General features: G+C 46.2%; 1 protein-coding gene across 2 annotated transcripts in view; it reads left to right on the top strand.

The window, feature by feature from the left end:
* The window catches only part of TMEM132B (transmembrane protein 132B), a 470,837-nt gene that overhangs the window by 12,681 nt on the left and 442,548 nt on the right, over positions 1-15,608 (top strand). Inside the window, exon 1 of one of the 2 annotated variants that reach the window (XM_061384535.1) lies at positions 7,621-8,067. The exons of the other annotated variant lie outside the window; for it this stretch is intronic. The gene's annotated coding sequence lies outside the window, so the exon portion shown is untranslated. Of the gene's footprint in view, positions 1-7,620; positions 8,068-15,608 lie in introns of those variants that run through there. 2 annotated transcript variants of the gene reach the window in all.

The following is a 15,608-nucleotide window of genomic DNA, read 5'->3' as shown; positions in this document are numbered from 1 at the left end:
AAGAAGAATTGTGGGTTTGGTATCTCTTGGTTAAAAAAGAAAAACATATTGATCGAAAGTTGCCATCAATTCAGTAATGCTTTTGAACGACTAGGTTTTGGTTATTACAGTAGCATTTATGTAACATTTTAAAAATAGTAGCACATGTGTGTGGGAGATATTTTTTACTCTGCAGGCAAAGCTTGATGGCTCATGGCTCAGAAGACCCCTTGTAGGGATGCTGCTGGAGGGAGCTAGTATTAAAGGAACCTGCTGCTGCTGCTAAGTCGCTTCAGTCGTGTCCGACTCTGTGCGACCCTATAGACGGCAGCCCACCAGGCTCCCCCGTCCCTGGAATTCTCCAGGCAAGAACACTGGAGTGGGTTGCCATTGCCTTCTCCAATGCATGAAAGTGAAAAGTGAAAGGGAAGTCACTCAGTCGTGTCCGACTCTTAGCGACCCCATGGACTGCAGCCCACCAGGCTCCTCCATCCATGGGATTTTCCAGGCAAGAGTACTGGAGTGGGGTGCCATTGCCTTCTCCGTAAAGGAACCTACTGGTTAGTTATTTTATACTCAGAATGACTCCGATCAATGGATCTCTTTTATGACCTTGTGTTTTTTCATATTTGGTTGTTTTAAAGATTAACATAGCCTTTTCTTTTTTATCTGTGACACCGAGGTCTGTGATATTTTAAGTTTTGAAATTTAAGATTTTAGGTGCACTCATGGAGATGATGTGTCAAATGCAGGAGTATGCCACTGTATTAAATCTGGATTATCATAGTTGCAAAGTCCAAAATTGGGAATTTTTATACTAGTCCCTGAAAGGAGGAAACAGCTTCAGGCATGGCTAGATCCAGGGGCTTAACACTCTGCTAATGAGAGCTTATGCTCTCCCTCTGTCTCTTGCTTCTCTCTTTCCCTGTGTTCATCTAATTCTTTGATGGCAAAGCTGACTATCGGCTTTCCTCCAACCAGCAAAAGTCAAATGTCTCTTTCTTAATTGTCCCAGCAAGAATCTCAGGACTGACTTTTACTGAACTAACATGGGTTGTGTGCTGACCTCTCAACCAGGAACTGTGGCTGTGGGGATGGAATCCTTCATCTGATGAGCCACCCTTAAGTCAGAAGCTTATCTCGGGAGCCAGAATTGGAAGGAACTTGCCAGAGACGTAGGCAGGGAATTGTTTCCCAAAAGAAAATCTGGGTGCTTTCACCAGAAGGAAGAAAATTTACTCTGACAGGCTACCAAGTGAGGTGGGGACATTCCCTCCCCACCCCCGCCCGGCATCCACCGCCCCGCCCTCCCCGCCCCGCCCCAGGTCGGGAGAGCGCTCTTGTTTGGATTGATACCTCTGGTGCTCTTCCCTCAAGGAGCCAGCACTTCCCCCTCCCGCCCTTTGTGGGCTCTCTTCTGGCTGCTCCTGAATCTCCTGGGGCTTCTGTTTTGTGCATGTGACCTCTGAAACCCCTGTCCAGTGATCTCACACATATCTTAGTTGCTTTGGTTGAAAACACAGACTATTTGGAATGTAACCTGCTAATATATATGAAAAGAGAACTTAATCTTTGACCCAGCAATCTCACTGCTGGGAAACCTATGCTTTCTAGAAATAAAAGCACTCCTGGTAAGATTGTATGCTCATGGATATTTATAGCAACATTGTCTGTAATGGTGAAATAGAGGAAAAAAAAAAACCTTGATTGTTCATCAATAAAGTAATTCTGGACTAAATAGTGGTATTTATGTGCTTGGACCACTATGTAGCTATTAAAAAGAATGGATTGGACCTCCCTTGTCCTGGAGGGATGACCAGGGCTTATTGTCAAGGAGAAAAGTGAACAGCAGGGTAACTTAGCCTGTGCATGCCATTTTAATAAAAACAACTGACCCAAAGCTTCCTGTGTGTATAAAATAGCTATATTTAGATGGTGCTTTCTATATGGCAGTCATAGTTCTAATATGTCTACATGTATCAACTCATATTCTCAACAAGCCGGGGAGATGTGTGGATATTATTATTATATACATTAAAAAATTATTTTTAATTGAAAGATAATTGCTTTACAATATTGTGTTGCTTTCTGCCATACATCAATATGAATATGCCATAGATATACATATGTCCCCTCCCTCTTGAACCTCCCTCTGACTTTCTACCCCATCCCACCCCTCTAGGCTGTCACATAGCCCCTGTTTGAGTCCCTTGAATCATATAGCAAATTCCCACTGGCTGTTTTACTTATGGTGGTATATATATATTTAATGCTACTCTCTCAGTTGGTCCCACCCTCTCCTGTCCCTGCTGTATCCGTAAGTCTGTTCTCTCATCTGAGTCTCTATTTGTTGTTGTTGTTGAGTCGCTAAGTCATGTCTGACTCTTGTGACCCCATGGACTGTAGCCTGTCAGCCTCTTCTGCCCATGGGATTTCCCAGGCAAGGGTACTGGAGTGGGTTGCCATTTCCTTCTCTAGTGGATCTTCCCGACCCAGGGATCAAACCCACATCTCCTGCATTGCAGGTGAATTCTTTACTGAGAAACCACTGGGGAAGCCCCCTCTCTATTCCTGCTCTGCAAATAGGTTCATCAGCACCATTTTGCTAGATTCCATGTATATGTGTTAGTGTATGATATTTGTTTTTCTCTAACTTACTTCGCTCTATAAAACAGGCTCTGGATTCATCCACCTCACTAGAAGACTCAAATTTGTTCCTTTTTATGGCTGAGTAATATTCGATTGTATATATATATACCACAACTTTTCCATTCATCTGTCAGTAGACATCTAGGTTGCTTCCATGTAAATAGCAGCCTGGCTCTTTTCTCTTAGGGGTTTCTGGGTCCCCACTGGGGCTGGTGAGATTGCCTTGTTTGGGACTTCCTGAAGTTGCTGCTCTGCTTTGCTGGTGCTGGGGGCTAAGTTACATGGGACTCAGGCGACCCAGGAGGGATGCTGCTTGGTGTTTCACTGAGGAAATAAAGCTGGGCTGTGGCGTGATGGGTGCATTTATTGAAAATGGGCTCATCAGTGAGAGACAGAGAATTAAAATAGTGTGACATGAGAATTACCTGGCAGTCAGTGGTTAGGACTTGGTGTTTTCACTGCCAGGTCCCAGGTTTGCTCCCTGGTAGGGTAACTAAGAGCCCATAAGCTGTGTGGCTTGGTTAAAAAAAAACAAGTGTTGGCTTAAAAAGTAAGAGTTTATTTCCCAAGTCAGATTCTGGAGCTTGGTAGCCCAGGACTGTAGGTTGGCTCTGTTCTGTGAAAGCCTTATGGACCCTTTCTCCTTCTACCATTTCAAGGTTGAGGTCTTTTCCCTCATGGCCCAAAATGGCAGCTACAGGTACAGCCATCTCATCTTCATTCCAGGCACCAGGATGGGGGTGCAGATAAAGAAAGGGTAAGGATTTGTATCAATTGTCTTTTACAGAAGAGTCCTAGAAGCAGCCCCAAGATGCTTCTACTTATATCCTGTTGGTTATGATGAGATTACATGGCCACATGTAGTTGTGAAGGAACCTAGGGAATGCAGTCTTCCTTTGAAGTTGCTGAAAATAAAGGTTCTGATACTCTGGCAAAGGAAAAGAATGGATATTGGGGGGATAATTAGTAGCTGGGGATGACTACTTCAGCAGGAATAGCAAAGCATTTGGAGAGAAGGTATAAACAATCAGGATCTTTTATAATTGCACTGCGTGTGTGTGTCTGTGTGCAGGTTTGTGTTTGAGATTTTATTCTTCCTCCTAGGATGGGAACCTGGGAGACAGTTTTTCTGGGTGAAAACAGTTTGGCGATTGCACAACACTGTCTCTGTCAAAGCTGTGAAAATGGTTTTAAAAAATGTGACAGATAGGCCCCAAGTCCCCTTTGTGTAATTTCCTTCCCAAAGGTAACTGCTCTGTTTATCAGTTTGTTGTATATTTTTCCCTGTAGGAATATATATAATTTCTTCCCCAGTATCCATGTACGTATAGAACTATTATTTTTTTTTCAATCGCTGCCTGCTATTTTATTTCATGTCAGAAAAATATCAAGGTATGTTTAGTGATTTTCTTCTGCCTCAGGGCTCCCCTGGTAGCTCAGATGGTAAAGAATCTGCCTGCAACGAGGGAGATCTGGGTTCGGAAGTTCTCCTGGAGGAGGGCATAGCAACCCACTCCAGTATTCTTGCCTGGAGAATTCCATGAATAGAGGAGACTGGCAGACTACAATCCATGGGATCACAAAGAGTTGGACACAACTGAGTGACTAAGCACACAGAAAATGGAGGATTCCCCAAACATCCAAAGGAAGTTTAGAAAGATATGCAGATGTCCATCCTATCCAGCAGAAACACTATGCAGAAATCAGCACCCAACCCGAATCTCCAGACAATTGAGGAAAGCCAGGCAGGGTGTGACTGAGTGATAGTTACTGAAAGAACTGACACCTGAAGAAGTGGAGTTAACAGAAAACCAGGAATGGTCAGGGGCTGGTTCTTAGAACCCAGGCCTCTTGCCAAGAGGTGCTTGCTTTTTGATGACAAGGACCTGACAGTGCTTCCCAAGGCTCCATTCCCAGTGGTTCCAGCGATGGATGGTCCCCGAAGGACTTAGAAATGCTAGTCCCTCTACTCGTGGCATTTCTCTAGATTCTGGGAGCTTCAGTCTTAGAAGAGAGCCATCTTCTGTTCCCCAGCCTGTGCCTCCATAGCACTTAACACAGACACGTTCCTTTCTAATGCAACAAGTTCTCTAGAAAGCACCATGAATTTATGATGAATTTTTAATTTCCCTATGATATTTTTTTCTCCTTCCACCCACTCCCCCACCCCACGCCCAGCCCAGTTAAAGTGTTTTTCTCTTAAATTTATGGGCTGAGCTGTTAAAAAGGTCTGTATATTTCAGGAGAAAAAGTGCTGGAGAAGAGGGGGTCGGCCTCACCGGCTTGTACCAGCTTTGTACCAGCTTCACTTAAACAGGCTCCAGAGTGGCCTCCTCTTCCTACTTGATCAATTTGCCTGTCATCTCAGATTATTTTCTAAGGGCAACTAAATTCTGCTTCTCTTCATTACAGCATTGAGAACGATACGAGGGAGGAAGCTGCTGGAATTCCTTTTTCAAGCTTTGCCATCCTGTACGGTTTCCTACCTCTTATTCTCTTTCTTTGTGAAAGTTTTTAATAAGTGTTTGAATGAGAGGATGAACTTCTTTGGCACCTCCTGTCAGCTTTCTATCTCTCACTGCTTGATTATATAGTTTGTTCCTCCTTCGGCTGCTCTTACAAACTGTTTTCAAACAGATGACTGAAATTAAGATCATGAATTGAGGTGTCAGACTGCTTGGGTTTAAATCCCAATTCTGCCACTTGCTTGTTCTGTGACTTTGGGTGAATTACTTAACCTCTCTGTGTCACAGCATGTTCATCTGTGAAAGGGGGAAAGTAGGAGCTCCTACTCTTAGGGATGTCAGGATTAAGGGAGATCTTGTGTAAGAATTCAACGTAGTGCTTGAATTCACATGGGTCTGTAATAAATGTTCAGTCGCTCAGTCGTGTCCGACTCTTTGTGACCCCATGAATCGTAGCACACCAGGCCTCCCTGTCCATCACCAACTCCCAGAGTTCACTCAAACTCACATCCATCGAGTCGGTGAGGCCATCCAGCCATCTCATCCTCTGTCATACCCTTCTCCTCCTGCCCCCAATCCCTCCCAGCATCAGAGTCTTTTCCAATGAGTCAACTCTTCGCATGAGGTGGCCAAAGTACTGCAGTTTCAGCTTTAGCATCATTCCTTCCAAAGAACACCCAGGACTGATCTCCTTTAGAATGGATTGGTTGGATCTTCTTGCAGTCCAAGGGACTCTCAAGAGTCTTCTCCAACACCACAGTTCAAAATCATCAATTCTTCGGTGCTCAGCTTTCTTTACAGTCCAACTCTCACATCTATACATGACCACTGGAAAAACCATAGCCTTGACTAGACGTACCTTTGTTGGCAAAGTAATGTCTCTGCTTTTGAATATGCTATCTAGGTTGGTCATAACTTTCCTTCCAAGGAGTAGGTGTCTTTTAATTTCATGGCTGCAGTCATCATCTGCAGTGATTTTGGAGCCCCTAAAAATAAAGTCTGACACTGTTTCCAATGTTTCCCCATCTATTTGCCATGAAGTGATGGGACCAGATGCCATGATCTTAGTTTTCTGAATGTTGAGCTTTAAGCCAACTTTTTCACTCTCCTCTTTCACTTTCATCAAGAGGCTTTTTAGTTCCTCTTCACTTTCTGCTATAAGGGTGATGTCATCTGCATATCTGAGGTTATTGATATTTCTCCCGGCAATCTTGATTCCAGCTTGTGCTTCTTCCAGCCCCAGCGTTTCTCATGATGTACTCTGCATATAAGTTAAATAAGCAGGATGACAGTATACAGCCTTGATGTACTCCTTTTCCTATTTGGAACCAGTCTGTTGTTCCATGTCCAGTTGTAACTGTTGCTTCCTGACCTGCGTATTATAGGTTTCTCAAGAGTAGCCCTGGTTTAATCTTCTTCTTCAGCCATTGAGTTTTTAATTGAACACTTGCTATGTGCCTGGGTGCTCTTTTTTGTGCTTTTTTTCCCTTATCTTTTCTTCCACATTACTTCATACTTCATTACTTATTGTATGATGGTGGTTGACTGCTATTTTGCCTTCCTCTGAGAGTAACACCCTGATTTTATTTTGGGAAGTCACTGCTTCCCAGCTTTGAGGTGAGGTTTGGTTATTGGTAACTTTCTCCTCCTACTCCTCCATGGGCGTGCTAATGACTCGTGCCTGACCAATCAGAACATCTCATCTCCTAGGCTTCATGGATTGGCTCGGGCTTGGGCACATGACCCAAGCTTGGCCAATGAGATCCAGATCTGGGATGTTTGTTGCAAGCACTGGGAGAGGGAAGCTTCCTTTTCAGTTGCAGTTGCTAAGCTGGGAGGGTGAGAGCCTAAATATATCCTGTTGCTATGTAACAAGTTTAAGGCACAAACTGATGGCTTAAAACAATCTGCATGTATCACTTCATGGTTTCTGTGGGTCAGGAATCCAGTGCAGGTTAGCTTCTGTTTCCAAATCTCTCACACGGCTGCCATTATGCTGTACGCCAGGGCTGAGCTCTCATCGGAAGGCTTGACCATGGAAGAGTCTGCTTCTGTGCTTACATGGTTGTTGGCAGGATTCAGTTTTTGTGGGTTCTTAGACTGAGAGCCTCAGGTTTTTGACACGTGGTCCTCTCCATATAGAAGAGAGTGGCTTCACCACAGTGACTAAGTGACAGTTTCTCTGAGCTAGTCACAGAAGTGATCTCCCTTCTACACTGAGGTATGACAGTGATCAGAAGAAATTTACTCAAGGGGAGGGGACCACACAAAAACCATAAATGCCATCAGGTGATGAATATTAGAGATCATCTTAGAAGCTACCTACCATTCTGGAACTGCCTGAAAAGGAAGCACCATGTGCAATAAAACACAGTTGAGTGCAGCTCTTAGCATGCAGGCTGTTGCTGTGGACAGTTACTTCCCCACCCTGTTACTAGACAATGGTTACCGCTGGATCCTTATTGGTCCTGCTCAGGCATTGGTCAGCACTGTAGTTGGCCTCACCCACAACTGACCAACTGTCAAGGAGTGAGTTAGTGGTCCTGCTTGGTCATTGGTCAGTGCCACAGTGGGCCCCTCCCCCAAGCAACCAACTCTCAAGGAGTGACAGTTAGAGATCTTGCTCAGCCATTGGTCAGTGCTGTAGTGGGCTCCACCCATAAGTGACCAACTGTCAAGGAATGACAGTTAATGGTCTTGCTCAGCCATTGGTCAGTACTATATTGGGCTCCACCCACAAGTGACCAACTGTCAAGGAGTGACTGTTAGTGGTCCTGTTCCGTCATTGGTCGGTGCCATAGTGGGGCCCTCCCCCAAGCAACCAACTGTCAAGGAGTGACCGTTAGTGGTCTTGCTCAGCCATTGATTGGGACCTCAGTAGGCCCAGCCCACAAGCAACCAACTGTCAAGGAGTGATCCTGAGTGAGGCAATTTGGTCTATGGTTGGAGTGGTAGTTGTCAGGTGGAAAGTGAGGTAAGAGGCAGAATCCTGGGCTCCTCCGGCTTACCCAGCCTCAGGCCAGTAGATGAGCAGGGGAAGGAGGGGGACCCAGGGAACAGGCTGGGGGCTGTGTCCTGCAGAGCTCCAGAGCCCTCGTAAGGCCTCGCACAGCTTGGGTCCAGACCTTGAGGCAGAGGTGAGCTTCTCCCTCATCCCTGCAACCTAATGGCAGTGGCTGTCTGCATAGGATGAAGTTTGCGGGACCCGGCTCCCACCGTATGGGTGGCCTGAGGGCTGGCTTGGTCCTGGGTGCCCGCTTCCTCAGCGATGACAGCTGGACAGGGTCTGGGGACTTGGCCCTGAGGGAGCCGCCAACTGAGTTCTGCCTCCTCTTAGCCCGGCCTGGACCTCAGAGGGTGAAAGTTGTGCCTTGGGACCTTACCCTTTCTTGTCAAGACAGAGAATAACATTTGTTTGATGGAAGTTTACAGTGACATCCTTACCTGACCATGGCCTGACCTCAAGAACTGATCTGAAAGGATCTGACACCAAGATGTTGGCAACAACAACCGTGTCCCTCCCTCCTCCTTCCTAGAAAAGGGCTTTGCTGAGAGCTTTTGGGGAGCTTGGGGCTTTTTCTAAAAGATAACTTAATTGATTGGAGAAGGCAATGGCACCCCACTCCAGTACTCTTGCCTGGAAAATCCCATGGACGGAGAAGCCTGGTAGGCTGCAGTCCGTGGGGTCGCTAAGAGTCGGACACGACTGAGCGACTTCACTTTCACTTTTCATGCATTGGAGAAGGAAATGGCAACCCACTCCAGTGTTCTTCCCTGGAGAATCCCAGGGACGGGGGAGCCTGGTGGGCTGCCGTTTATGGGGTCGCACAGAGTCAGACACGACTGAAGTGACTTAGCAGCAGCAGCAGCAACTTAATTGATTTGTTTTGTTTCAGCTGTGCTGGGTGTCTAGTTGCAGCGAGTGGGGGCAATTCTGTAGTTGTGGCGCTCGGACTTCTCACTGTGGTGGCTTCTCTTGCTGTGGAGCACGGGCTCTGGGGTGCATGGGCTTCAGTAGTTGCAGTACGTGGGCTCAGTAGTTGTGGCTCCCAGGCTCTAGAGCACAGGCTTGGTAGTTGTGGCTTAGTTGCTCTGCGGCATGTGGGATCTTCCTGGACCAGGGATTGAAACCTGCACACAAGGAAGCAAGTTTGAGAGTTTTAAGGCATGAGCCACCCAGCTCCTTTCAGGGTCCTGCAGTAAACCTTTCTCTGCTCCAAGCTCCCATGTTTTGGTATTTGGTCTCACTGTGCATCGAGCACACAGATTTGCATTTCAGGAACTCATGGGGGAAAACAAAGCCAAGAGACGGAGAGGGGAAGAGTTTTCTTGTGACCCTTTTGGAATCTCCAAAAGTAGCTGCTTCTGCCAACTTGATCTAGAACTTCCCCAGTTCAGGAACCAATACATTTTTCCTTAAGATACTTTGAGTTGGGTTTCTATCACTTTCAAGAGTCTTGATGACGTTTTGTTAAATTCTCAGATGCCCTTGCCTGGCAATGACTGCTCCTCCTTGGAAAGCCTTTACATTCTGTGTGCTTGACAAAATCTAGAAAGTGTCACATGCCTTACCTCTCCTTGAGTCTGAGCTCATGGAGGGCAGAATTGTGTGAATTTTTTTTTAACCCCCTTTCTTGCTCTACTGCAGTGGATAGAATGCTGTCAGACACAGCAGATGCCATCTGTCAGTAATTACCAGTATGTGAGGCTCTTCCTTGTCCCCCCTCCTCCCCCTGCCAGTCGAAAGTATCTCAGAAATGATCTCAATCTCCCTGCACCTGCCTTCGGGTTGGGACATTGGATGTCAAAGGCAAAAACATCTCTGAAGCTACCCTCCAGAGGCAGTGCACATCTGCCCACAGAAATCGCAGTGAGACTGTGAATTTCATAGTGGGTGGGTTAACCTAACAGAAAGAACAAGTCACAAACAGTAGTGCTAATCAGAGGTAGTGCTTGGCCAATTCCTTAACATTTTAGGTTTTAACTGATGACTTTTATGATGACACTGTGCAAACATTTACTGATACCAACATTATTTTTTTTAATGAAAAACATTGAAAAATTGAAGTATTGTTGATTTACAATGTTTTGCCAATCTCTGCTGTGTGGCAAAGTGACTCAGTTTTACACATATAATACGTACATGCTTTACTCTTAATATTGTTTTCCATTATGGTTTATCCCAGGAGATTGGATATAGTTCCCTGTGCTGTACAGTAGGATCTTGTTGTTCATCCATCCTAGATGTAATAGTTTGCATCTGCTAACCGCCAAGTCCCAGGCCATCCCTCTCCCTCACCCCCTGCTCCTTGGCAACCACAAGTCTGATGTCTGTGTCTGTGAGTCTGTTACTCTTTTGCAGATTGGTTCCTTTGTGCCATATCTTAGATTCCACATACGAGTGATATCATATGGTATCTGTCTTCTCTTTCTGGCTTACTTCATTAGGATGATAATCTTTAGGTCCATCCATGTTGTGGCAAATGTCATTTCATTCTTTTTTATGACTGAGTAACATTCTGTTGTATATGTATACCTGATCTGCTTTATCCATTCATCCGTTGATGGACATTTAGGTTGCTTCCATGTATTGGCTATCGTGAGTAATGCTGTTACCAACATTTTTTGTGTATGTGTGTGTGTGATAGGATTTAAAAGTTTTTTTTCTAGGATCAGTAGAATTTTCTTACATGTCAAGAAAGTATGATCTCCTATCCGATACCAGTGTATTAAAAAAACATGCTTTTTCCACAGATCCATGTTAATATGCTTTTCATGAGTGAAGTCAGTCCATTGCAATGACCCGGCCTTGGAGGTCACTCAGGGTCACATCCAAATGCATTTTACTCACTGGAGGCCAGCCCATAATCAAGGGAAGGGGAAGCTGACTCCCTCTCATGATCAGAAGAGTGTCAAAGAATTTGCAGGCATATTTTAAAGCCATCACAAGTGCCTTGGAGAAAAATGGCTATAGGTAGAGGGGCCTCAGTAAGGATTAATCAGTGAATTGTCTAAGGGTCATGAACCTGCAGGATCTACATGCCAAATGACCTGAAGTGGAGCTGATGTAATAATGATAGAAATAAAGTACATAATAAATGTAACATCATTGAATCATCCTGAAACCATCTCCTACCCCAGTCCTTGGAAAAATAATCTTTCTCGAAACCAGTTCCTGGTGCCAAAAAGGTTGGGGACCGCTGGAAAGGACCTGTGGCCAATGACGGATGGCCAGAGGCCTCTGGTCAGTGATGCGTCTGACCAGTGACGGAGTGATGGAGGGATCCAGGAAGCTTGTGCTCTGAGGGATGGGATGGAGGATGGAACTGTCCGAATCCCCAGCTGAAGGGCAGTGGACCTGGTTCCCTTTCCTCTTAGTTTTCTTGCTGTGATAATGTCCTGCCGGCCTTCCTCAGAGGTAGCAGATGTGCTGAGCCCTTTTCTGGTGATGTGCCTTGGGAGCCTATGATTTAAACGAGGCCCCTTACAGTCTCTGGACTTGTGTGTGGTCAGCAGGCTTGGTGAGGGGGCCAGCACCACAGGGCCACCAGTCACAGCCTTCTGTCTTATCCTGGCGGTGGCTTTGGTTCCTAGATACGCTTCTCCACCTGCCCCCCCTCCCTCTATTAATTTGCTCCTTCACTCCTTTCTAAGGGATTCATTGCGAGTTCTTTAGCATTCCAGGATGGTGCTGGTGGCTACCTTTCTCTGTGTGAGAGGCTTGAATTGGAATGTTAATTTCACCTGGGGCCCCCACATATTGTTTCTGTGCTGAGCACGCATTTAAAAGGGGAAAAATGTAATTGGCTCTTTCTTCCTGGGCTTCTTCCAGGAACCCCTGGGGGAACGAATGGGAGGTTTTAGAGTTTCTGTGACCTGCTGATTTCTCCATGCAGCGTTCTGGAACTTCAGGTCCTGAGGCACACATGAAAGGAATCTTTGCTACCTCCTGATCCAGTGGTTATAAGCCAGCATCTCAGGGCCACAGACAGCCAAGGGGCCAATCTATTTGGCCAGCCTAGTGCTTTAATAATTTTTGAGCCAATATTCAAGAACTGAAAGCTTTAGTATTAAAATGTGGGTTTTTGGCTTCTTTTTGGAGAGCAGCAGTACCGGCTGCACTGCGTCCACATTCCCAGAGAGTGACATGTGACTGCAGTGACATTCACCAATTCATCTGCCAGTCCAGTCACCACATGTTTAGCTGGGCATTTGGTGTGCCAGGCACTATGGTAGGTGCTGGCGATGTAACCCCTACTGTCAAGGAGCTTCCATTCCATCCAGAAGGCACGGCTCTTGTATGTCACCTGTCTGAGCCCTCCAGACCAGCACTGTCTAATAGAATTTTCTATTAGATGGAAATGTTCTATATCTGTGCTGTCCAATATGGTAGCCACGAGCCACATGTCTCTGTGGAATACTTGAAATGTGGCCAACTAAGGAACTGCACTTATGATTCTGTTTCATTGGAATTCCTATATACTTAAGTTTAAACAGTATTTGGCTACTGGCTGAAGTATTGGACAGTGTGGCTCTAGGGAATTAAATTTGCATCTCCCACTCATCAACTAACCCAACTCCTTCATTTAATAGTTGGGGAAACTGAGGTGCATGGGCTGTGCAAAGCCAGGATGGGAACTCAGATCTCCTTGATGGCTCACCTATGATGTCTGCTGCTGCTGCTGCTGCTAAGTCGCTTCAGTTGTGTCTGACTCTGTGTGACCCCATAGACGGCAGCCCACCAGGCTTCTCCGTCCCTGGGATTCTCCAGGCAAGAACACTGGAGTGGGTTGCCAAGTGTAACTGATACCGGTTAAGCAGTGAATGGGGGTGACATTAGATATAGTTGGAGAGTCAGATGGGGCAGAGGTTGTGCAGGACCCTGTAGACTAAGGGGAAGAATTTGGATTTTTAAAAAAATAATTTAATTTGATCACATACAAATTATTTTAACGTGTGCAGTTTAGCAACATTTTGTCCATTTACAGTGTTGGGTGACCATCACCTCTATCTAGTTCCAAAACATTTTTATGACCTCAACAGAAAACCCATACCCTTTATTTTTATTTTTTGGCCTCACTTAGCAGCATGTGGGATCTTTGTTCCCCAATAAGGGGTTGAACCTGCACCCTTGGCAGTGAAAACACAGAGTCCTAACCACTGGACCTCCAGGGAATTCCCAGAAACCCCATACCTTTTAAGCAGCCACACCTCCTTCCGCCATCCCCCAGCACTGGCAGTCTACTTTCGGTCTCTATGAATCTACCTATTCTGGACATTTCAGAGATGCAGTCCTCAATGTGTGATCTTCTGTGTCTGGCTTCTCTCACTTAGCATGTTTTCAAGGTTCATCCACGCTGTAGCAGGTATCAATGCTTTGCTCCTTTTTGGCTTGAATCATAATCCACTGAATGCAAATGAAATTTGTCTGAGAGTAGTGGGCAGCCACTCAGGGTCTCTGGCAGGGGGCTTCTTTCTAAGCATTGCTGGAAGGAAGTTCCATTCTGCAGCCTAGTGCTAGACTTGCTTTCCTTTCCTGGGTTTGCTGAAGCCAGTTTTCAGCTTTGCGTCTGGGGTCTGAGGTGCAGGGCTGTCCCAGCTGTCACTCCTGATCCTCACATGCCCCTCACCCTGTCACCACGAGAACCCTCCTAGGACCCCCTTCTGAATTAATTTGAGCTTTCGGGGGGCAGTCCCTTTCCACATGCTTCCTGCCACTTGGATGCCCACCAAGGCTCAGGTCAGTGATTTACCCGAGACAAATTATGTTTGGAAAATCGATTTGATTTGGGAAGGGAGCTTCCACACGGAGGAGAAGGGCTTGTGCTCCAAGTGGCCTTGCCTGGGAATCTGGGACCACGGACAAGAGGCTTGGGGGTTATTGTATTCTCATCAGTCTCTCCCTTTATGTCTGTTAGTATTTGTTTTCTGTATCTGGGTACTCCTATGTTGGGTATGTTGATGAGGGTAATAGACTATCCTTGTATTGATCCTTTTATCACTACATGGTGTCCCTCTTTTTCTCTCTTTATAGCCTTTGTTTTAAAGGCTATTTTGTCTGATAGGAGTATTGCAATTCCCTTTTTCCTGTCATTTTCATTTGCATGAAATATCTTTTCCCATCGCCTCACTTGCAATGTGTGTGAGACTTTGAGATTAAAGAGAGGAAAAAAAGGAAAATGAGACCCTCCGTCCAGTTCAGCCTGAACAAGCATGCGGGGCATCTTGTCTCTATAATTGAGCACTGGGCTGGGAAACAAACATACAGAACCTGGCCAGCCCAGCACAGCTAGCCAGCTCCAGGTGGGGCCCAGGCTCGTGGACCCACTCTTCCCGTAGGTGACCCAGTGGCCAGCTGGGTTTCCTTGTCCTGGACCTGGACAGCAAGCATTGGTGTGGCAGAGGAATGAGTATCCTAGCCACAGGGACAGTGCTCTCCTGGGGGCACGGGGCTGCCAGATTTCCAGTTTCCTTTGCTCCAGACCCCGACAGCAGGGCCAGGTGCAAGGACCCCTTTCTTCCCTTGGTGCCCTCTCCTCCTGCCCACCAAGGTGCTGGTCATGCCTCGAGTGCAGAGACATTTGTCTCTTGCTTGTCGAACACTGCCTGTCACTGGGCTCAGCCGCGTGGTAGAGTTCACCGTCTCAGTGCCTCCTGTATTTTGTGGTGGTTCTTCTTTTTTCCAGTAGTTTTCTCTTTGACACTATGCAATGCAATGACTACTGATTTTATTTAAAAACATAATGATAGCAAGTTGTATGTGTAAATTTTCTCCTAGTAGAAAATGAAAATGTTCCCCAATCCTGAAGGCACTCTTCCTTCCCTGGAGGTGGACTGCTCTTACAATTGCTTGTCTTTCCAGATGCTTTTCTGTGTCTCACCTATATCTTTTCATTTGTTTGGTTGCTGATTCTTTAGTTCAGCACGTAGTAATTTATTGAGTATTTACTCTCTGTGTCAAGCAGTGTTCTAGACTCTGCAGATGTAACAATGAGCAAGGCAGACAAAAATCTCAGCTCTGGTGTGGAGATTCTAGTGGGAGAAGTGAGTGCTATGGAGAAAAAGGAGGGAGTGGTTGGGGAGTCCTGGGTGGAGGGACCAGCTGGCCGTTGAGAGGGCAGTCAGGATCGGAGGAGAGCTGGCTGAGAAGATAATACTTGAGCAGAGGTCTCAACTCCATAACTGGGGGAAGGTTGCTCTTGCTGTGAGAGCAACAAGTGCAAAGGCCCTGAGGTAGGAGATGCTGGGTGTGTTCTTGAAACAGTAAGGAGATGGGTGTGACCAGAGGGTCCATAGAGCAGAGACCAGTTTAGTGATGAGGCCGGATCACAAAGGGCTTAGCAGGCCCTTGCAGGACATTTGACTTTTACCCTGAATAGAATGGGACCCACTGGAGAGTTCAGGCAGCAGAGTGACCTGGACCAACTCCCACTGTAAAAAGCTCCCTCCGCTGTGGTGCAGGAACCAAACTGATGTGGGCTGGGCTTGGGTGGGGTGTCAGGCGGGAGACCCGGG

This window comes from Bos javanicus, chromosome 17, assembly GCF_032452875.1.
Source record: "Bos javanicus breed banteng chromosome 17, ARS-OSU_banteng_1.0, whole genome shotgun sequence".
NCBI classification, from domain to species: Eukaryota; Metazoa; Chordata; class Mammalia; order Artiodactyla; family Bovidae; genus Bos; species Bos javanicus.
Note: the sequence above shows the minus strand (reverse complement) of the source record. Positions and strands in the feature narration are given on the sequence as shown.